The sequence below is a fragment of the Podarcis pityusensis genome, assembly GCF_964106645.2.
Source record: "Podarcis pityusensis genome assembly, chromosome: 17".
Lineage (NCBI taxonomy): Eukaryota > Metazoa > Chordata > Lepidosauria > Squamata > Lacertidae > Podarcis > Podarcis pityusensis.
In genome coordinates this window covers 29107883-29131281 of record NC_138042.1, presented here as the reverse complement: position 1 = coordinate 29131281, position 23399 = coordinate 29107883, and the positions used below count along the sequence as shown (strand labels likewise).

At 43.2% G+C, this 23399-nt stretch overlaps 1 protein-coding gene and 1 long non-coding RNA gene across 8 annotated transcripts in view; one reads left to right on the top strand and one right to left on the bottom strand.

Moving 5' to 3' along the window:
* ZNF462 (zinc finger protein 462) overlaps positions 1-23399 on the top strand; it is a 150064-nt gene that overhangs the window by 19245 nt on the left and 107420 nt on the right. The window lies entirely within an intron of this gene.
* Positions 111-10373, bottom strand: LOC308466381. Its single transcript, XR_013980816.1, has 3 exons — positions 10086-10373; positions 6426-6520; positions 111-1260 (listed from the first exon to the last, which is right to left on the bottom strand). It is a non-coding gene; the product is annotated as an uncharacterized lncRNA (long non-coding RNA).

The following is a 23399-nucleotide window of genomic DNA, read 5'->3' as shown; positions in this document are numbered from 1 at the left end:
GAAGGGGGAAATGCAACCGGGACCTTATGAAGGGAGAACTATGTGATTGTTCAGAATACAAGTAGGCATCTATGCTGCTTCTGTTTTCAGAGTACCTAAACTGGCAGTTTCCCTCCTTCTCTCCAGAAGATTTCTGTTCTCTGTTGGTGTGTGAATTATGGTTTCCAATTATTCTTTAGATCATGGTCATCTCAGCAGCTGTGTTGGAGACACACCAGGCGCACTGCTGCGCACAACTCCTGTGTTAGGACCAGAGTTGTGGCTGGGTGTGTAGTTTTATTTTTTGGCTGTAATGAAATAAAGTTTAATGGGTCTGATCCCAAGGGGGAAGCGAGACCATCTGGATAGCAGAAGGTTAGGCCGAGTAATGTTTTGCTAAGAGTGGCCCACAGACTCACCCAGACTAGAGTATCTGGTAAATGTGTGTCCAGTTGCTGCTTGCATTAAGAGAGCTTTGAAATGGTGCCTCTCGGATCTGCAGAGCCAGCAGGTCTGTTGCCACTGCTGTGACGCAGGAGATAATTCTGTTGGGCAAGCAGCAGCATGGGGGTGGATCTACAGCACAGGATGTGTAATGTCAACATGAAGCATTGGAGCTGGCACTAAGAAGAGAAGCAGCCATTTCATGCCAGTGCAGGAAGTCTAAATAGATTTCCCTCTCTCTCCCCCACCGCCCCTCAACGCTCCACATCTTGTCCTTTATACTGCAGCCTTCCCATTCTGCAATAAAGCAGCACCTTTGTGTGTTGTCATCTGAAAAGTTCAACCCAGCAGGATTTCTTGGCTTCAACCCCCTCCCTCCCCTCTCCCCCCACAAACCTGCCTTTTAATTTCTTCTGAAGCGATTGAAGGATATTCCAAAAGCATTGTATAACGGAGGCTGGGAAGGGGAGGGTTTCACAGATCTGGAGAAAAGGAAGCATTCAGTCATGTGAAAAGTCCTAAGCTTCTGATGAAGCTCCATTGTCACATGCAGATCCCTTTGTCTCCAGCGCAGAGGCTGTTTTGTTCAGTAGCCGCAATCATCTGAGAACATTGTGCTGTAGCTGTTAAGTGGAGAAGGGTACAGAATACTGCAAATGATACGGGATAGACCATGCAATTATGTAATTGCTACGTAACAGTAGAACGCTATCGTGGTTGTCTCTTAAACAGGAAGGTCCTATAGATTAGGTGGCCTTTTTCTTCCTTCTGTATAAAACCATGCCGTTTAATTAGGAGTGCCACCAGTAGGTTTTGTGTTGGCAATTAAGAGAAACCCTGGAAGAAAAAAAAATGGCACATGTTAGAGGACCTCTCATAAAGGAAATTCCTAAATGCTCATGGGGAGATCTGCAAGGTCAGAATTTAGTGACCTGTATGGCTGTTGGTTTCTCCGTCAAGTGCATTTGAAAATTGGCTAATAATAATAATAATAATAATAATTAATAATAAATACAGCTACAGCTTGAAGCATTCATGTGTTTTACTCAGTTATGAGTACAGAACATCCTTCTTGATTTTCTGTTGCCTATTCAGCAGGATTTGTAGCCTGCAAATAGATACCTTTCTTAGATGTTATTTTAATGGCGTGACTCGATTCAAATGAGGTCTTAGTCGTGAGGTGTAATTTGCTTTTCCCAGAAGCACGTGGGATGGGAAGGTACACATGAAACAAGAGTTGTGTAGCTGGAACCTTATCTCGCTCACTTTCCACTAGCTTCTGCAAGAAGGTTTTTTTTTTTAAAGTGAGTTAGGACGTGCGTTTTTATCTAATCTGCCTGACTGTTCAAGGTTTACATTTAGTTACAGTGAGATTGGTGGCTGGTCACCTCACACAAACTCTTCCTACATTGGTGCCAATGACATTGCAAGAGTGGGCACCTTCGTTTACATTCACGTCCAGATTCTCACACTGAATGAAGCTGAAGTTAGCCGTTGGGGATGGGTGCAACTCACTAATCTTGTGTTTCAGGCTTTCTCGTTAAAAGGTAGCTTCACTGCATAGTGAAGAGCTAACACAGTCCCTCCTTTTTTCTGCCTGCATTCCTCTCCAGTTCTTTATATCATAGAAATGCTTTTAATAAGTGTTGATTTTTTTCCTTCACCATGCAGATAGGTTTCTGAATACATTGCTCATGTTTACCCTTCTCTGTGTTACTGGTTGATTGGGAATTGCAGTTTGTGGGCGCAGATCACCAGGATCTTCTGTGCAGAGACCCATTGAAATGAGTAGCTCAAGGCCATTTGGGTTACTTCCATTCATCGATGCAGGGCTTGGCAGGAGAAGTTAGTAGTAGAGGCCAACTTCTGATGGATGGGGCTCAACTCTTGCCTTGCAGATATTCTGGAGAACTGCTGGAAACTGGCTGATACAGGTTGCTGGGGAATTGAAAGGATAATATTGAAAGACAGTCCACTTTATGTGACTGTTGTCTCATCTTTCTATCCATGATTGCAATATGCAAAGCAGAGTTTCTTTGACAAAGACATATTGAGTAACACTTTGATTTCCCATTGACCATAGTGCTGGTAAATATGGTTCCTGGCATCTCTGGGAGTAGGAACAGTGTTAGAAACTCAGATATATAATAATCAAGGCACGAAATGGTGCCAAAATGGAATGTCTAATTGCCATTTTTGGGTAAGATGGCTCTGAAGTCATATTTTTCATATAATGAACTGACTGTGATTGATTCTCAGTTAAACATCTGGCTAGTTCAGATGACACCCTTGAACCAGGTTAAGAGCTTTGGGAACTTAAAGAAGAAAAGTCACTTGATCCAGGGACAGTCCACGTCTATAGTGGTCTATTCCTGCCACTTTTTCTTAATGTTGACTGCTCCTGCTCAGGCTGCACTGAAAAAGCATTTTGGTTCCAGAAATTCATTCTGATAGTGAGTACAATATAGATAGATAGATAGATAGATAGATAGATAGATAGATAGATAGAGATATAGATATAGATATGGGATAGAATTATACAGGATGTGGTATTAATGTGCGAAAATAGTCCAAATCTAATGATCCCCAGGCATGTCCCTCCAGATGGAGGAGATGTCAGGCACCATCTTGGCCGATAGCTAGGTGCAAAATGTGCTTGGCTCATTTCGAACACTGACTAGGAATGAACCCAAGCTGGGTGTGGTGAGGTAGATCCTGGGCAAGAACAAGGAGCAATAGCAATTGAGTTGCCCCCTTCGCCAGATAGATAGCAAGTTTTGATTTTGCCTAGATAGCAAGTTTTGATTTCAAAAGTTTTGTAGGTGTTGGGTCTTTCCATGTGAACTGGTCTGGTCTATTGTTTTTCAAGAGACTTATTTAAAAGTCTGACTGGTTTTCTAAGTAGTTTCCTCTGGGCTGAGCTTAAAGGGTAGTGGTAATATAGGCTGCCTAGCATACTTCAGGTTCCAGGATCAGAATCTTCTACAGGCTTAACTACTGACATGTGGTGTGGATCAAGTGTTGGGTTTTAGAGATAAAGAACATGGGTTCCAGTGGCCACTTACTCGGCCGTGAAATTCACTGGGTCATCATATAGCCGTTCAATTTGTCTGCCTAATGTACCTTACAGGGTTACTGGAGGACAGAATGAGAGAAGTCCCATGTGTGCATCACTTCATGGAGGGAAGACACATAAACAGTTGTGGCTTTACTGTGGATATGCTTCCCATGACTGCAAAGAGCTTGTAAATTTAGCTAATTAGCTAATTATTAATGACTAAGGGTGGCTGGGGAAGATATCAATTAGCTAATAGGACATGTTGGCCAAAAGGAAGTAGCAATCTTCACATAAGGACCCAGTGTCCATTGTTTTGCAGTCATCATAAGACTTAAGATTAATATCCTCATACATTCCATTTTAGTCACATGCCTTGCGAGTCACTTTGGCTTTAGGGCAGCACAACAGCAGACATTATCACCGTGTTTCTCTCTCTCTGCACTTGCAGAAGCTTCTGTACCTTGAGCTATTTATGGGTGCATCATGCCAGTAGGGACAAATGTAGTAAAACGTTGTGCTTTCCCGTTTTTCAGGAAGATAACAACTTCTTTGGGTCTTTTCCTCTTTCCTCTTGCTGAGGACTAATATACCCACAGTCCCTAAGCAAAGTGTTACTACTAATGGGTCCCTTATGACTTTCAACACTATTCTGTATTAACTCCCCTTATGTAGCAGATGAATGGCCACTTCTTTTTCAAGAGCTAATGAACAGCATAAAGAGGGAGGTAGGCTAGGAAATCTTTCTAAGGTCATCAGTCTCCTTAATAATGTTATTAGTCCCCCTGTTTCAACCCCCCAAAACATGAAGCAACTGAGGGAGAACAATGTATAATTAATAGCATAATAAAAACAAATATCAGCATAGTTATACCTTTTAGGGTATTCAAAATGAGTCACAAGTGTTTAGATGCAGTACAAATGGGACCAGAAGACCATATTTTTGCTGTTGCTTGGATATTGACCATCTGATTGTTCAATTCTTGCCTTTCTTGGCTCGTACTGGTTGAATCTAGGATGTGTCACTGAGAGAGTGTGTGGCCCAAACCATCTTGAGGAATGTTAAGCAGCTCCTAAAAAGTCTTCGTTGGACTTGAGAATTGTCTCAGGCATCAGCCATTTGTAAACATTCCCTTTTTGAACACGGTACTTGAATGGGTGGTTGCGGATCAGCTCCAGACACTTTTGGATTACATGGATGATATGAACTGAGTTTAGTGCTGAAACCATGATGGACTTGGAGGAAAGGAGACAAGGGGAATGTGACCCTAATGATCACCTTGGACCTTTCAGCAGCTTTTAATAACCTTTTGGACCCTATGTCTCAGGTGGGAATCAGCTGTGGTTTCATTTCGTAACAGACTGAATGCTGAAAATGGGTCGCGGGGACTTCTGCAACCTCTGGACCCCATGCTGTTGGAGCCACAGAATCCTGTTCTGCTCCCACATGGTACTTAATATCTACATCAAACCACTGGGGGTGTTTGGGCGAACCATTTGGAGTGACTGGCACCATTGATAGCGCCAATGAACCCCAACTTGATTTTTGAATTTTAACTGATATGGACGTTGCAATGGTGGTGGTGAATGGGTATGTGGAGTCAACAATGGGTTGGATGAGAGCTAATAAACTGAAGCTCAGATAAGAAAAGATGGAGCTGCTGTGAATGGGTGGTTTAACTGACCAAGGACATGGTAGCCAACCTGCTGATAAAGTCACACTGACCATTGAGGGTCATGGCTACAGTTTTCCCTGCTGGGTGAGGTGATGTGGATGGTAACAAGGGAAAGGGGCTTTTCTAGGGGGGTGCCATGTTTGTGAAATTCCCTCCCCAGAGATGGCTGCACTGCAAGATTTTTTTTGGGGGGGGGGGTCAAGTTAAGCCATTTATGTTTTCCCAGGCATTTGGTGGTTTTTAATACTCTTGACTATATTTTACTAGTCCTGCTTGTTCTTTATGCTAATATTAGGGTCGTGTCCCCCCCCCCCATGACATTTTACCAGTTGTGTTTGTTTGTGTTTTACTGCTTGTGTTTGTTTGGTATATACATTTATATCACACCAAAAAATAACACAATTTTTCTAAATCTCAGTAATCAATGCATTCACACTATAAAATAGACAAAGAATATTATCCCCAGGGCTTTTTCCCCCCAGCTGGAACTCGCTGGAACTCAGTTCCAGCACCTCTCAGCTGGGCACCATTGCCATTATAAGAGAAGGAAGGAGGTGTTCATGGAGAGTTCTGGCACCTCTTTTTTTTAAAAAAATAGCACTGATTATTCCCACGACAGAGTTGTGGCTTGCTGAATCCCACCTAGTGAATTGGTACACAGGTCACACTCTTGAGTCATAAAAACCTAAACTTGCTTAGCTTCAGCAATAGATTTTCGCTCTCGGCCTTTACACTCTTCTCTTCATCAAGTCTAGCTCTCTTTCAGTCTTTCATATTTGATTTATATTAGACGTGCTATGCATGTGCTTTGCCCATTGGTCTGGGCAGGGGTTCTAAAGACCAAATCTCAAAGCCGTTTGCAACACATTAAGAAATCAAAGAAAAGAATCCAGAATAAAACTAATTCAAGCTTCAAGGAAAATATTTCAGATCCTTCTCTAAGTGACATTTGGCTTCCCGGTTGCCAGCCTGGAATCCAGAGATCTCAGCGTGGTCGCAATTGGACCCATGCCAGTCACAAAACGCACCTGGCTTAATTTTGAACACTGGATTCATCTGTTTCCTCCTCTTCCACTGTGAAAGTAGAAGTATTGCAGGTGCAGGGCAAAACATGTATTTGTGTGTGTGTGTGTGTGTGTGTGCGCGCGCGCTTGTTTGGTATAACCAGGCAGGTACACAGTTTTAAAGCCCAGAACAGCCTTCTACCATATTCAAGAGATCACTGTATTCATTAACATCGGCACTCAGCCTGAAATAGAAAATATAAATACCCTAAAGAAGAGCTCTGCTGAAGGAGAAGACCAGAGGCCCATCTAGTCCATCATCTTGTTCCCCAAAGTGGCCAACCAAGAAACTTCAGAGAAGCCTGAAAGCAGAAGAATGGCCCTCCCTGGATGTTATATTATTATGATTAATATTTCATTGAAAGAATTTCAGTTATAGGAAATCAAGTGGAAAAAGAGAGATGGGGGAAAAGTTCAAATAAATAATAATAATGTTGTGTGTTGTTCCCTAAATGTTGTTCTCCACTGACTGGTATTCAGAGGCCATGTCAACTCTGAACTTTTTAGACCAATGTTTTCCCACTCTTTTAAAAAATATTTAATTCTTCTGACAGTTTAAAATTGAATTTTGGAATCTGGTGGGGGTTAAGTTTGGTTTCAGAATGAGCAATGAAGTCTTGAGGTGTAGTCTTTGTGGTAAAACAGGAGTAAGAAAAAAACACCGCTTATTATAAGACAGTTTACCAGTGATCCCTGGAATACAAAGGGAACGAAAAGGGATAACAAATTATTCCAAAGACACCCAGGTCTGATATAAATGCTTGTAGAGTTCTTGATGGCAACTTTCCCCACTCCAGACCCTGAATATAGGAACCTATCAAAGATGAAGATAATTATTGGAGGTTGGGTCCCGTCCCCCACACTTTTGAGAAGTGATAATGGAAACTAACAAGCTTCATCCCACAAATGATGTCTGAAAAATAACGAAAAAAGAATCGGCTGAATATTTTAAAGATGAAATTGGGAAAAACGTGTTCATCATCTCCCCATGCATATTAAACCACAGGGAACCATGGGGATGAGATTGATGAATTGGCCGTTCTTTTGTATTGCTCTGACATGGAGGAGTCTTGTCTCTCCTATCTTCTGACCTTGCTGTTTTAAGCTGGCATGTCCTGGAAGTCTTGTAACTTCAGATGAACCCAAGCAGCATTAAAGAAAATCCACGGAAGCCATGAACTTCAGCCATGATGAGGGATGCATTCTAAAGAGCTAGTCTGTGAAGCAACTTTTCGAAGGGCATCATCTGTAGAGCAGCAACCCGTTTCATTTGGTTAATGGTTGACCTATTTCTGCTGTTACGTTTCCTGGAATGCACTCTAATATAGAGTATGCTCTAAACACGATGGAGATAACAACAAGGAAAGTCAAATCTGTCATAGATCTGAAGTCATCATTGCTGGAATATTTTGAAAGATACTGTAGGACTTTTTTGGAAATGATAAGAACTTTATACACCAGGGTTGCTTTATTTGGAAGAAAACTATTAAGTCCATATAGAGGCATTCATGGTTCCTTAACATTCAACGGCAGGCAACAAAATGTTTTGTACCAGTGTTTCTTTATCTCCCAAGGCTGAAATTCTCTTTGGACTCCGCAGTTAGAATAAGTGAGTGAATAGCAAGTTAAAATGCCATCCACACAGTCAAATAAACAACTATATATACATCTATATCTATATCTATATCTATATCTATATCTATATCTATATCTATATCTAATATCTATATCTACACCCACACACCCACAGTGCTTTTCTGTGGGGGAATGCAGGGGTGCGCATACCCCTAAATATTTTGTGAATCTTTGTACTTTTGTCCATTTACTGTATCCTCCGCCCGCCAATTTGAACTATAAAATGGTGAGTTTCTTGAGTCAAAATGAGAGTACCCTAAACATATTTTTTTAAAAGAAATGTGGTCTCAAATGACTTATACAAGTGTGTTGGGGGGGTAGTGGGCTAGTAATAAATTTACAATGTAAAACAAATTTTAAAACAGTAGATAAAAATAATTTATCATTCAAATCAAGCTGCATTAAAAACCAGTGGTGGTGGTGATGATGATAAACAATGTTTTCCTGTTGCGTAAAAACGTATCGGGGCAAATTGAAAAATGGAAGGCGTTTCCAGAGGTGAGATGCTGTGGCTGATCTCTGGAGCACAATCTCAGAAGAGATCTTGATAGTTAAGACAGGTTTGTATGGGAGCAGGCAACCCAGCTCATTTACGATTTTGTGGATCCAAACCAGCACCTAGAATTGTGCCCAGAAACAAATTGGCAGGTTGGCAAGCTGTGTTCTCTGGTACCAATCAGCAGCCTTGCTGCTGCATTTTGAGCCAACCGGAGTTTCCAGACAAGACTTTCAAGATGGATCCATGTACAGCACATTGCACTGATCTAATTTGGCTTTTAATTAAGGCGTGCATGGCGGAAGTCAGGTCTTTCCTTTGTATGTGTGAGCTCTTATGTTACTCAAATTGGGAAGTGTAGCTTTTTACTTTGGATATTTTCAAGTCATACCCAACCACCCCACCCTCAATGCTAACATCCTCATCCTCTTGGGGAATGTGTCTTCCACGGATCCTTCAGCCTGTACCAAATCTAGTAACTTTGATTTATAGGGGATTAATCCTGGCCGCCATGAGGTTACACATGAGTGAGAGCAATTGCTTTCATATGAAGTATCCATTATGCTGAGAGGAGGTGGAGAACATTATAATCTTCCCTGAGCACTCTGACTGGGGGATGATAGCTTGACCCGTGTGCCCTCAATTAGAGTAGTTGTATCTCTGTGAGTGCACAGGGCAGGGTACTCTTGGTGCTGGCACCCCCGTTATGGATCAACCTCACAAGGGAAGCTCTGTACTCCTTTATTGTTGTCAGTCTTGCTGGAGAGAAAATAGGGTTCTTTTTTATTATTATTCTTGGAGGCTGTTTTGAAATTATTATAAGATATTTTACTCATGACATTTCTGGTTTCAGCTTTTGAAGACGAATGGCCGTCAGTGTTGTGGGACCTGCTTTTGTTTTATGCTATGACCCCGAGATCTGCCAGTCAGAAAGGGGTGCAGAATAGTGTCTTGAGTGAGGTGGCAGAGGGACACGTTCATATAATTTAGGGAACTCTGAGCACATCTTCTGTGCAGGAATTTGTTTTCACATGTTGTTGTTGTTGTTGTTTAGTCGTGTCCGACTCTTCGTGACCCCATGGACCAGAGCTCGCCAGGCACTCCTGTCTTCCACTGCCTCCCGCTGTTTGGTCAAACTCATGCTGGTAGCTTCGAGAACACCATCCAACCATCTCGTCCTCTGTCGTCCCCTTCTCTTTGTGCCCTCCATCTTTCCCAACATCAGGTTCTTTTCCAGGGAGTCTTCTCTTCTCATGAGGTGGCCAAGTATTGGAGCCTCAGCTTCACGATCTGTCCTTCCAGTGAGCACTCCAGGCTGATTTCCTTAAGAATGGATAGGTTTGATCTTCTTGCAGTCCATGGGACTCTCAAGAGTCTCCTCCAGCACCGTAATTCAAAAGCATCAGTTCTTCGGCGATCAGCCTTCTTTATGGTCCAGCTCTCACTTCCATACATCACTATGTCATCTCATACCCTCCAATATTTCTCCAATTAAAATAAGGACATCCTATATTATTATTATTATTATTATTATTATTATTATTATTATTATTATTTGTTATCTGTCTATCTATCTATCTATCTATCTATCTATCTATCTATCTGAATTGGTTGCCCCAGCCATTCTGGGCGACTTCCAACATATATAGAAACATAATAAAACATCACACATTTCTAAAACCTTCCCTATACAGGGCTGCCTTCAAATGTCTTTTAAAGGTTGTATAGTTACTTACATTTGGGACTAGAATTGGGTTCTTTTTTGGTGGATTTACTTCAAAGGATCGTTGAAGAAGACCTCTCTGTTCATCACGTTGTGCCTCCAAAGTATGAAGTGAAAATGATTACACAAATATTATTTAAGAATGCCTCAGAGGTGTGGGTTTCTGGTTTGAATTACTGCAGGCCTTCAGGGTTCCTGCTTTGTGCTTCTAGAAAGGCGATCTCCACTTTAATCCCCCCCCCCCATACTCGCCCATACGGACAGCTGCTCGGTTTCAGAAAAGCAAATTGGAAGGCTTTCCCCAAAGAGGAAAGGGCATGCGAACAAAGTTCAGTAGTACTAACACACTATAAAGTGCAATATCTGGCTCCTGGCCCAAATGATTTGGCTTTTAGAGATTGGGGGGGGGAAGGGGGGTCCAGGAAATGCTTTGTTTGAAACGAAGAGGAGAAGCATGCAACAAGGCATAATAGCTGGCCCTTTTGTGTGCTGTCTTGGCCAGATGGTATGTTTGCTGCCTTCAGCAGGGAAAAAAAAAAGTTTGACTATATAGGAAGTCAAGTTTCAGATACTTAATAGGTTCATTTGCCTGGACAGAATTTAGGCTTTTCTGACTTGTTGGCTGCTCTGTGTGTGCGAGAGCGAGAACAACTCGTCCTGTTCTGAGAAGCCATTGCCCTAACCACTGTTGATGTATTTTCCTTCAAAGTGTCAGACAGCAGGGTTTCCCCCCCCCCCCCACTACAAGGAAGAATTTGCATCTTCCAAGCTGAGTAGAGCCTGTCAACCATAAATGGAGATCCAAAAGAAGCTCAAGAAACCAGGAAATGCCTGGTGTGTGTGTGTGTGTTGTCAATCATCGGACAGACCATAAAACACAATTGGAGGATCTCCCATTAATTTGATGGGTCATGAGTGGTAACTGTCAGTTCTGGGCTTGGTGGTGAGGAACTTCCCCTCTTGATATCTAGCCTGTGATCCTATCCCTCATTATCATGGGTAGGCAAACTAAGACCTGAGGGCTGGATCCGGCACAATCACCTTCTCAATCTGGCCCGTGGACGGTCCGGGAATCACTGTGTTTTTACATGAGTAGAATGTGTCCTTTTATTTTAAATGCATCTCTGGCTTATTGGTGGGGCCTGCCTGGTGTTTTTACATGAGTAGAATGTGTGCTTTTATTTAAAATGCATTTCTGGGTTATTGGTGGGGCATAGAAATTCTTCCCCCCACAAGGTCTGAGGGACAGTGGACTGGCCCCTGCTGAAAAAGTTTGCTGACCCCTGCTCATTATCATATAATTATAGAGTTGGAAGGGACCCTGAGGGTTGAGTCCAGCCCTCTGCAATGCAGGAATTTCAACTTAAAGTATCCATGACAGATGGACATTGATTTAACCTCTACTTAAAAACCTCCACTGAAGGAGAGCCCATCACATCCCTAGGGAGACCTTTCCACTGTCGAACCGGCTCTTAACTGTCTGAAAGCTCTTCCTGACGTTTGGTTGGTATCTCCCTTCTTGCAACTTGATCATGATCTGAGAAAAATGGGTGACAATTATGGAAGTGTCTTTTTTTTCTTCTTCTTCATTTAGTTGATAATACATGTCTGGGAACACCTAAATAATGAGATGGTGGTCCCTGAGCATTCTGGCTGATAGTCACCTTAGGAACCTCTTTACCATCTTTTCTGTTCACATTCACAGTTTCCCATTGCAATTATATGCACAGGTTAATTGTCTTGTGAATTGTGTGAAAAAGTATGCATGTGTTTGGTTTCAAATTTACAGTCTGTAGATTCCGGTGATGGTCTCCTAGGATTTGCATTTTCCTACAAATCAGCAGCTCTGCATTGCTCTCTATTCTCTATACTTTTTAACTTTTACATCTCTCAGATCTTCTTTTGTGCTCTTTTCAAAGACTATTTTACTCTGCCCTCATTTATTATCAGATTTCTTTTCCAACCTAACCCAAAGTGTCAAGGCTCTGGAGTTTCTGATGATGAGAGGTGTGGTATAAATAGTTGCAAATATGGAACAAGGTTTTGCAGTGATGGAGGCGGCGTAAGCAGAAGTTTGTTGTTCTTAGAAGGGAAAATGTGGCTCTTTTTATCAGTAGCTGTTTTATATAGAACAGAAGCAAGTTATCAGCTTTATAAGCTCTGGAGAAAATCTGGGTTATAAACCAAAGGAAAATATTAAACTAGGGTTGCGGTGGCCAAAACGGAATGCCTAGTTGCTATTTTGGGGCCCAGACGTCTCAAAAGCCATTTTTTTCAATAGGACTTTTTGGTTCCTGAAATTCATTTTGATTGTGTAGATAAAATATAATGGATGGAATTCTGCCGGGGGGGGCGGCAGGGGGCCCGGTCCATAAGCCTCTCTTTAGTTTTAGCCCCAAAGCCGGGCCCAACCCATGAAGGTGCTCTGGGGCTCAGCTGGATGGCCATCTGCCTTGGATGTTTGAGTTGAGATTCCAGCATTGCAGAGGGTTGGATTAGATGACCCTCGGGATCCCTTCCAACTCTATGATTCTATGGAAACAAATGAATGAATTCTGGAGGTCCCCACAGACGACCTTATTAGGAAAGGTGCATATGGAAGTATTGCCATACAGTGGTGCCTCGCAAGACGAAATTAATCCGTTCCGCGAGTGTCTTCGTCTAGCGGTTTTTTCGTCTTGCGAAGCAACCCTATTAGCGGATTAGCGCTATTAGCGGTTTAGCGGCTATTAAAGGCTTAGCGGCTTAGCGGCTTAGCTGCTAAAAGGCTATTAGCGGCTTAGCGGCTTAGAAAAAGGGGGGGGGACGCGAAAAAAAACTCAAGACTCGGAAGACATTTTCGTCTTGCGAAGCAAGCCCATAGGGAAATTCGTCCTGCGAAGCGCATCGAAAAACGGAAAACCCTTTCGTCTAGCGGGTTTTCCGTCTTGCGAGGCATTCGTCTTGCGGGGCACCACTGTACCAATGCTTTCAGTGAGTCTAAATACGTCTTATATTGGGATAATACAGACTTGTGTTTACTGGGCTGTAGGGTTGTTATACATCCAGAATTTCCTGGACTTTGCCGTCACAAATTGCGTCTGGGTGGAAATCGCTGGAATGTCCGGGAAATGGCAACCCATGTTGGAAGTGTAGATTTTGGCAAATTTCCTGAAATTACTCAAAAACTAAACAAAAAATTAAAAACAAAAAAAGCTCCACAACTTTGCCTCCTCCCCTTCAACAATGTTTGTGTCCTGATTTTCACTTTTTGAAATATGGCAACCCTACTGGGTTGCTGTAAGAAGGAGGTATTTAGTACTGTGAACCAGATGTAAGCAGATCTATATGGAAATGTAGAAGGACTTGTTCATGATGTAAAAACTTGGAGGTGATCATTGGAAGCAAGCAGAAGATAAAATTTAAAATAGATTTATTTTGTGTGTGTGTGTGTGTGTGTGTGTGTGTGTGTGTAAAAGTCCAAAACAACAAGGAGCTAACTACTAGAACATTTTGCAAGTGTGCTTTAATTAAAAGACCCCTATTAGATTTCTGATTAATAGAATCTTACTTAAGCAACACACAGTCTTAATCACTGAGCTTTTTCCAAAGCCTGATTGGTTCGGTCACTTATGCAATTTTATAGTCTGCACCTACCCTAGAAGGCAACATGCGTTTTCTGCTTTCAAGTCAATGAAATTACCCCATGAAATGTGTTTCAGGTGAAAACAATGCCCCTTGCCAATTTAGATATCTCACGTTAGCTCTGCATTATGCCCACATTTCCGTGCCAATTTTACTCATGGCAGACTAACCACACAAAAATGGGGAGGGTGGTTTCTACGGGGATTTTTGAAGACACGAGTGCCTGGCGTGCTCTGGTCCATGGGGTCACAAAGAGTTGGACACGACTAAACAACAACAACAACAATCTGAATATACAGATATCATAACTTGCCTGGTCACCATAGTAAGTAATAAATAAATAAATCTTGAGGTGATCTGGCAGAGATATTTGTGGCATAAAAGATAAAACGACCCCACCTTTTTGTCAAGCAAATGACAGATATGTATAAGTAAGCAGGCGAATGCACATGTTTCGGGGTTTATTTTCAAGGTACCATTGCAGGTATTACATCGGGGAGACACTTTTTAATTTGGAGCTATCAGCAGGTCAGTAAAACTGGCAAGAACTAAATATATATGGAGGGCTAAGGTGGTCTGAAAAACATACAAACCTAATGACCCGTCTATACTCTGACACATCAAGGAACCATACTAATGAAATTAATGCCTGAATCCACTCTGGGTGGCTGGTTCACTAATCATATTATAGCACATCCTTCTCCATATATATATATATATATATATATATATATATATATATATATGCAGTCCTTGTGTATTTCTTCTGTTTCCTTCCTTGTATGGGTGATCTTGATTCTGCACATTCTTTGCTCCAGCTCCTTGTATCTTTCTGTTTTGCATGCCCTGTTCCCTGACCAGGCAGGTCCCTTCAGATATAATCTCCCTCTTATTCAGCCTCTCTGGGACGCAGCCTCTCAGTTTCCTTTAGCTTCCCTCTTTCCTAAAATCTCCTGAGCCATGTATTGGTGATTCCTGGAGTTATTAGGTGTGCCGTTTCTTCAAAGGCATGACAGAAAGCTGAACCATTTATTTCCCCAACTGCTTCTACAGTCTTACCTTAGGTTTTTGGGATAGGTTACAGGTACGTAGCAGAGCCCATTGCATACGGCAAGAGGTAAATCAGTCCTGCAAACTTCCAAGGTACAATAAATTGGATGAGTTCTTTGTGCAGTCCAATCAAACCATATCGGAGAGCTGGGGGAGGATTCTACAGTGGTACCTCTGGTTGCGAACGGGATCCGTTCCGGAGGCCCGTTTGCAACATGAAAAGAGCGCAACCTGCAGCGGCGCGTCTGCATACGCACGGGTTGCGATTTGCCGCTTCTGCGCATGCGCAAAATGACGTCATTTTGCGCATGCGCAAGCTGCGAAACCTGGAAGTAACCCTTTCCGGTACTTCTGGGTCGCTGCGGGACGTAACCTGAAAGAACGTAACATGAAGCGGATGTAACATGAGGTATGACTGTACTAGGATGCAGGGCAACTTTCAGGACAGATGTACTGCTCTTGATGTGTAGCTTCTGAGCCCAAGCCCAAAGAGCAGATCTCTAACTTTCTCTCTTCAGAGCTGCCATGTTGGACTTCAATTCCCCATCACCTTTGGCCATTGGCTGGGTATGATAAAGGCCGTGGTTCAACAGCAGCTGGGGACCCAAGGTTGTTGGAAGCTGTTTTAGAGGAAACTGATCTCATCTGAAATGGGGGGAATCTGCCCTCATTGTTAAATAATTGCAGTACTGAAAGATGAAACTGCACTTTCAGACATGCAGACACACCCCTGTCTGCAACACTGAGCATCTGCAACTTGAGACTTGCAGAAGCCATCCTTTTGCAAAATCCTAATGATTTGACTGCAAAGTTTGGGCAAGAAATGCAAGGTTTGGAGATGGACCAGCTGATTTGTTTGTTCCTTTCGCACTTCACATGCTCGGATAACAGCAAAGGGGCAAGTGCTAGCTCTTGTTTGGCTGCCTGCAAACTCACAGAGACTTGAAAAAAGTATGTCTTGGTTTTGCACTCTGCCTGCTTAACAGCTCAGTGATTCTACCCAAGTTCTCCCGGTGTGCTGTTTTCCCTCTTTCCTTGAAGCATTTAGTTAATATCAGGCCCAAACTGCAGAACTTGAGTTATTGCAAATAGGAATGCTCCCTTCTATCCAAATAAGGCCACACTCTTGACAGTCCTAAGCAAACAGCATTAGCTACTGCAGAGGTTATTCAGAAGGACATGTCGTAGCTTATTGCTGTCTTCTTTCCATGTATTGTAAGAACAGGAGTAATACCATTTTTCCTCCCGGCCAAAGGCTCACACTCATTCAGTTCATGGTGATATTATAAGAGTTCTTCTTGGTTCTGCCATAGTCTCCAAGGTGGAAAGAGGCACTGGACTCAGGAACCTCTATAACATTCAGGCAAAGCAAAAGTCTGGGAGTCTACACCAATAGGAAAAGAAGTTCCTTGTTCCCTTCCCCATTTTGATTGCTTGCACAATAGTGCATCACTTGTACAAGGGCCAAGCAGCCTTGCACAACTTGTCACTTTCAAAGGCAAATCGCCTTACAGGCATGGCTCCCAGCCTACCGGGGATTCAGTTAAATCTTTTGTTTTGCTACCTGATGGCAGCCACAAAACATAGGAGCTCTTGAGGACTTGACTAGGATGTAGTTTGTTTGGATGGACCACAACTTTGCTCATTTTGACATTGCTGCTATTAAACTGAGTATCCAACCTTTGCTAGCAGGTTCAGAATTAAAAACAGTTAAGGCAAGTCACAGGGATGGAATGTGTCATGAAAACACAAATCTCAGGTGTCAAAGGCCAGGATAAAGAGTTTTGTCTTCAACATTCGCCAAAAGCTGTATTGCGAACATGAAGATGCACCTTGGTGGGGATGGAATCCCGCAACTAATAACAATAATAATAATAATAATAATAATAATAATAATAATTTATTATTTATACCCCGCCCATCTGGCTGAGTTTCCCCAGCCACTCTGGGCAGCTTCCAATCAAGTGTTAAAAACAGTACAGCATTAAATATGAAAAACTTCCGTGAACAGGGCTGCCTTCAGATGTCTTTTAAAGATAGGATAGCTGCTTATTTCCTTCACATCTGAAGAGAGGGTGTTCCACAGGGTGGGCGCCACTACCAAGAAGCCCCTCTGCCTGGTTCCCTGTAACCTCACTTCTCGCAATGAGGGAACCGCCAGAAGGCCCTTGGCGCTGGATCTCAGTGTCTGGGCTGAGCGATGGGGGTGGAGACACTCCTTCAGCTATACTGGATCGAGGCCGTTTAGGGCTTTAAAGGTCAGCACCACACTTTGAGTTATGCTCGGAAACATACTGGGAGCCAGTGCAGATCTCTCAGGACCGGTGTTATATGGTCCCGGCGGCCACTCCCAGTCACCAGTCTTGCTGCCGCATTCTGGATTTATTGCAGTTTCTGGGACACCTTCAAAGGTAGCCCCACATAGAACTTAGGCTCAGAACCCCAATGTTTCCTGGAGCACCTCTTTCTTCAAATCAGTACACAGACTTGATCTATTTGCATTAAAATTCCAGGACACGAGTATCATTTATTCACTTCTAAGAAATAGCTTCAGGTCTAAATACTTTGAATTCCAGCGTGGCAGTGGTGCTCAAAATAGGTTTCACACCTTTTCTTTTTTTACTTCCTATGTTTTCTGTGTTTGCTTCTGCGACTTTTATCTTTGCAGTCCTGCTTATTGTGTTCTGTGGCTTCAGCAGCCTAACCAAACGGCCAGTGATCACCTAACACCCCTTGGTAAATAGCAAGGGCTGTTTGAAAATTGCCTCCCAAAGATTTCTGCCCAATTTCTGTTTATTTGTGTGTGTGTATATATGAAATTTGCTGAATAGTATTTGGGGTGAAATGAAGGCAAATTCTAAAAAGAAATTGATCAGAACACACTGCCTTTCCCTCTCTTCCTCCGTTTCTCAAGTTTGCCTGTTACATTTCTGACTCGTGGGGGCAAAAATAATGGCTTTGTTGCTATCAAGGTGTACTTTCGTTGCCTCCTATGTGTGTTCTGCGCCAGTATTTGGAATCTGTGGAAATGCTTTCTGGTCTGGGAAGGATGCCTAGAATTGAGAACTGTCTCTGCCAACCTGGGAACGATTGGGAATTGCCAATTTACACTGAGAGCAAAGGCTTTACAGTAGCCAATTGCAAGAAGCCAGCCTTCCTCTTTCCCTTCCCCGCCTCTCCCCAGACTGTTGGACTTGTCTGTACTGAGCATGTGGCCTCAATTATCAATTATTTTCTAGGTGCTTGCTTACGGTGGCTGTACACTCTTATAAACGCAGTGAGATTTACTTCCAGTAAACATAGCTGGGATTGTACTACTAGTACCTACTCTCAGATTCTCTCTTCTCAATCTCAGACTTTCTCACACAGTAAAGGAGAGAGTTCAACGGTTGTTAAGTTTCAAGTAAGGAAATAAGAAGCTTCTGGAGAAGGGCTTCCATCTTCCTGTTAGGCTTTTACCGCAAGGTAAGAATCATAGAAATGTAGAGTTGGAAGGGACGTCTGGTAGGGTTACCAGACGTCCCCAGATTTGCAAATCTGTCCCCGGACAAATTGCGTCCCTGGAATGTCCCCAGATTTGCTTTTTTTTTTTTTTTTTAAGAATAATTTTTTATTAACCGACCAATCACATCAAATCAAACCAAATTACATAAATTCCAAATTACACAGCCAAATTTTAAATTTTTGTTGGGGGTACCCATATTTCAAGTTCCGAAGGGATCCAATCAACTTCTTGCTTCTTACTGCTGTTTTAATGTCCACAAATATAACCTTACGATGTTCACAGTACTATCCAGTCCTTTCTTATTATTTTTCCACATCTCTTGTTGTTATTTTCATATATTTTTCCTTTCTCTTTGTGACCTCTGATAGTCTCCGCAAGCTGGTTAGAACAGTTTGTAATCCTGCGTGATACTATTTTTTTTATCCAGTAGCCATATCCAGACGTTTTCCATATAACATCACTTCCATACATCAAAACAGTCTTAGCGTCATTAATCTTCACCAATCTGCCTCCTTTCTCAAAACCTCTGAGGAGATTCACTAGGAATGCAGTCTGAAAACAAATCCGTTCCTCCTCCCGGCTATAAATCCTTTGGCAAGATGGCGACTCCGAATTAATTGCTGCGCCATTCCCAAAAGCTCTTATTGCTTCTCGGTCTCCATAAAGCATACTTTTGGTTAAAGTTTATCTCCACACAGACCTTAATCATCCTGCTTGGGTCAGTTCAACCGATGGTTCTAATGAGGAGGGGTTCTTGTAAATCACATAGAAGGAAAGTAAAAAAGGTTTCCCCCTCCCCATTCAGCCCCGTTGTCAGCATACCCCGCCTTTGGTGTATCTTCATCGTAAAATATTCCTGTTTCTCCAGCCCGTCATCTTCTTTCACAGAGGTCACTTAAATTAGCAGACTTCACTCCCCTTCTTCACTTGAAATATGTGCATTTGCTTCTTTTGTAATTAATTATTCCAAATTGCTGCAACTAGTGCGCGATCAGAGACAGCGTCCAGGAGAGCCAATGTCCACACGGGGGCATTCTGCCTAGGGCCCTCACCCCCTTCTTTCGAATTAGGGGGTGATTTATGGGCACAGCAGGCAAGGGCAGTGTTCCCCATTTCCTTGGGGCAACAAGGGAGGCTGCCTACTCCCATAACAGCCTCTTAATTACCCCGTGTGGATCAGAGAGATGGTATTGTCGGCCATCTTCCAATGCGCCCCCTAGTGGCCCCCCAAATCTGTCCCTGGAAAACGTGGCAGCGGCAGCCTCAGCAACCCGGAGCCAGCCTGTTAGCGCAGTTGGCTCTGGCTGGCTTCAGGAGCTGCCCGCTGCTGTGGCGCCCGCCATTTTTCCTGCGCCATGGCAGCGAGCAGCTTCTGAAGCCAGCCAGAGCCAACTGCACTACCAGGCTGGCCCCTCCTGGGCAATGGCCACCAGTCCGTGACTCCCGAGCCTCCCCTGATCTGTCAAAACGAAGGGGGAAGGAGATCAGGGAAGGCTTGGGAGTCACGGGTGTGCTGTGCGCTGTTGCCCAGTTTTTTTAAAAAAAACCTCTGCATTTATGTTTCACAGGGTGCGAAAGAAGGGCTTTGCACCTTTATACAATATGCATGTGTGCTTGGGCGCAGGGTCTTTTGCCTCACCATCCCCACTACTGACTCCCTGTTGCTACTCAGCTTTAAAAAAACCCAAAATCCCCCGGATTCATTGACAAAAATCTGGTAGCCATACCCTGAGGGTCATCAAGTCCAACCCTCTGCATTGCAGGAAACTCAGCTAAAGCATCCATGACTGATGGCCATCCAACCTCTACTTAAAAATCTCCAAGGAAGGAGAGTCCACAACGTCAGGAGGGAGACCATTCCACTGTTGAATGACACTTGCTGTCAGAAAGTTTTTCCTGATATTTCGTCGGAATCTCCTGTCTTGCAGTCAGTTGTTTTGCTTTATTTATTTGATTGGCCCCTTTATAGGCTGCCGTATAATAAACTTCACAGGGTGGTTTTCCACTAGAAACAAAACCGTTACTTATAAATAAATAAAAATCCGAGAACAGTAAAAGCAGCCTTAAAGATATAAATACGGTGTAAAAAAGTGTCCATCTCCATAACGTACCGATAACAGTTAACAAATAATGCGGGCAGAGTTTACAGTACACACGGGCGCTGCAGTGGGGGCTGCCCGGAGGGAGCGTGTGGTTAAAATAGTTCTGTCAAATCTGCACTGCAAATTGAAACCAGCTTGAAACTGATTTAACTGGAAAGAGAACCTTGGAAAGTGTGTTTCTGTGGAATTCCGAGTTTCCTTCAGGAGGCCTGGCTTCCTGCAGTTCCCGACAGTCCTTAAATTCATGGCAGTGAAGTCGAAATTGGAAGAAGCGTGGATAGGACTGATCGCTTTTGTAGGCCAGTTTGATTTTAAGCAGTCCCAGACTGTTGTCATGGCTTTTTTTTAATAAAAAAAATTGAGATAAACCTTTTGTATTCCTAACCTGCCTGTTATCTTCTCTAGCAAAACTTATTTCTTGGTAATTTATGACTGGATAGCCTATTGTTCTGCCTCCTCCCCCAAATTTTGGATGGTGCCCTGCTCTGCAGCCAGCCTTGTCTTGTGATATTTTCATGTGAAACCTTGTCCACTTGTTGCAGCAATAAACCTCATGTGGGTTTTGTACTTGTTTATACAGTGGGTGTAGCTATGCTGAGTTGTTAGGTAGACATCTTTGGCTCCAGGAAATAAATGGCGCGGCTGCCTGAGATCATCTTTGCCTTACGAGGAAGTTAATGAGCAGGGCATGATCTGTAGCCGTGCCTAGTGACTGAAGGCCTTCTTGCAATCTTTTCCTCTCATAATAAAAGAACTATTGGAATGAGGCAATAAATATATTCAAGATGTTTTAAATGATAAACTCATCTTGTCTCCTAACTCAATTTAAAGAGATTTGCATGGAACCAAAACATCAGTAGGAGCGCAAGCTCGTGCTTAGATGGAGGGTTGTGTTTAATTATTTCCCTATTAAAATTCCCTATTATAGTAGCATATTTGAACCAAAATACCCTCGCCCTCCACAAAGTGTCCCCAGAATGCCATTGATTACAATTTCACTGATATATCAGCTGGAGCTTTAGATTGATTATTCAGTGAATTAGCACTTCCAGTTTCAACAGTTGAAAAATAGTTATTGTGCCTAAATCAAGATTCAGGTAGGTAGCCGTGTTGGTCTGATGCAGTCGAAATATATATAAAAATAAATAAATTGTCCAGTAGCACCTTATAGACCAACTAAGTTTGTTCTTGGTATAAGTTTTTGCTTGCATGCACACTTCTCCGTACACGAAAGCTTATACCAAGAACAAACTTAGTTGGTCTATAAGGTGCTACTGGACAATTTTATTTATTTATTTATATATTGCCTAAATCAAGACAGTGAAGCTGCTTCTGAGCAGAACATCAAAATGCAAACTGTTCTATTTTTGAATTTTTTTGGTCTTTGAAGGATCTTGCAGTCACTATATGGCTGAGCTACAAAACCCAGATAATTTTGGGGGCCACTCTTATATTTATTACTAACGTTAAGGGGGCTATATTTACCATGAAAGAGCACTTTTGTGTGTGCTTCTATCCTTTTCTGTTAGCCTCCATTTTCTTAGGGGCTCGCCTAGTGCATCCTGTTTCCTGAACTCTTTTCACTGCTAACCCTCCCTCTACCCCGTGGTGCAATGGGTCAACACGTTTGGCTATTAACCAGAAGGTTGGTGGTTCTAGCCCACGCAGAGGTAGCTGTGGACAGGATTTCTGCATTGCAGAGGGTTGGACTAGACTCAGGCATCCCCAAACTCGGCACTCCAGCTGTTTTGGGACTATAACTCCCATCATCCCTAGCTAGCAGGACCAGTGGTCAGGGATGATGGGAATTTGGCTGGAGGGCCGAGTTTGGGGGTGCCTGATGACCCTCGTGGTCCCTTCCAGCACTACAATTCCATGAATCTATACTTCATAGGACTCTTTCCCCCTCCCTGTTTCTCTGCACCGCTAGAAATCTGCACCCACTACCTCTGCTCTTGTTTTCTGTTCCCTCCCCTCTTTCTCTTCCCAAACTTCATGTACAACACTGCTCTCATCATCTCTTTCTAAATCACACTTCCTTCTCTCACTGTCTCTTTCCACCAATATTTCAATTTTCCCCAGCCACAGGGGAATCTCTCCCCACACCCTTCCATCTCTTTTTGTCCTTCCCTCTCCTTTTCCTTCAACACACTTACTGGCAAACACCACACAAGGCTTTCACTCCAGCTCTGTCACATTCTTCCCAGTCCCGAGAATGAGTTATGCAGGCATCTTCTCCTGATGCGATTTGGGCAGTCTCTTTGCAGTGCTGCGAACAATTAGTATTTCAAATCCACCCCCCACCCCCCTAGAGTGGGGCGAAGGTAGAAAAGGGGGAAGCTGCAAGCAGCCCACAGGCTTGATTTAGTGTGGCTGTGTCAGAGGAAGAGAAGCTGCAGGTATGAATTTCACGCTGCACCTTGTAGCACAGAGATAACTCACCAGATGTTTTTTGGACAGCTGCTCCCATCCTCCCAGTCTTTGCTGGCTGTGCTTGATGGGACCCTCAACAACATCTAGAGTGCTGCTTCGGTTCCCCACCTCGATCCAGAGTATTATTATTATTATTACTCTAATTGAATTTATATACCACCCTATTGGGAAGCGGGTGGCGCTGTGGGTTAAACCACAGAGCCTAGGACTTGCTGATCAGAAGGTCAGCGGTTCGAATCCCCGCGACGGGGTGAGCTCCCGTTGCTCGGTCCCTGCTCCTGCCAACCTAGCAGTTTGAAAGCACGTCAAAGTGCAAGTAGATAAATAGGTACCACTCCAGCGGGAAGGTAAACGGCATTTCCGTGCACTGCTCTGGTTCACCAGAAGCAGCTTAGTCATGCTGGCCACATGACCCGGAAGCTATACGCCGGCTCCCTCGGCCAATAAAGTGAGATGAGCGCCGCAACGCCAGAGTCGGTCACAACCGGACCTAATGGTCAGGGGTCCTTTTACCTTTACCACCCTATAACCAGGGCGGTTCACAGAATAAAATCAAAATATAAAACTGCAAGATACACCATCAAAACAAAAATAAGAACAACCCAACAACCAG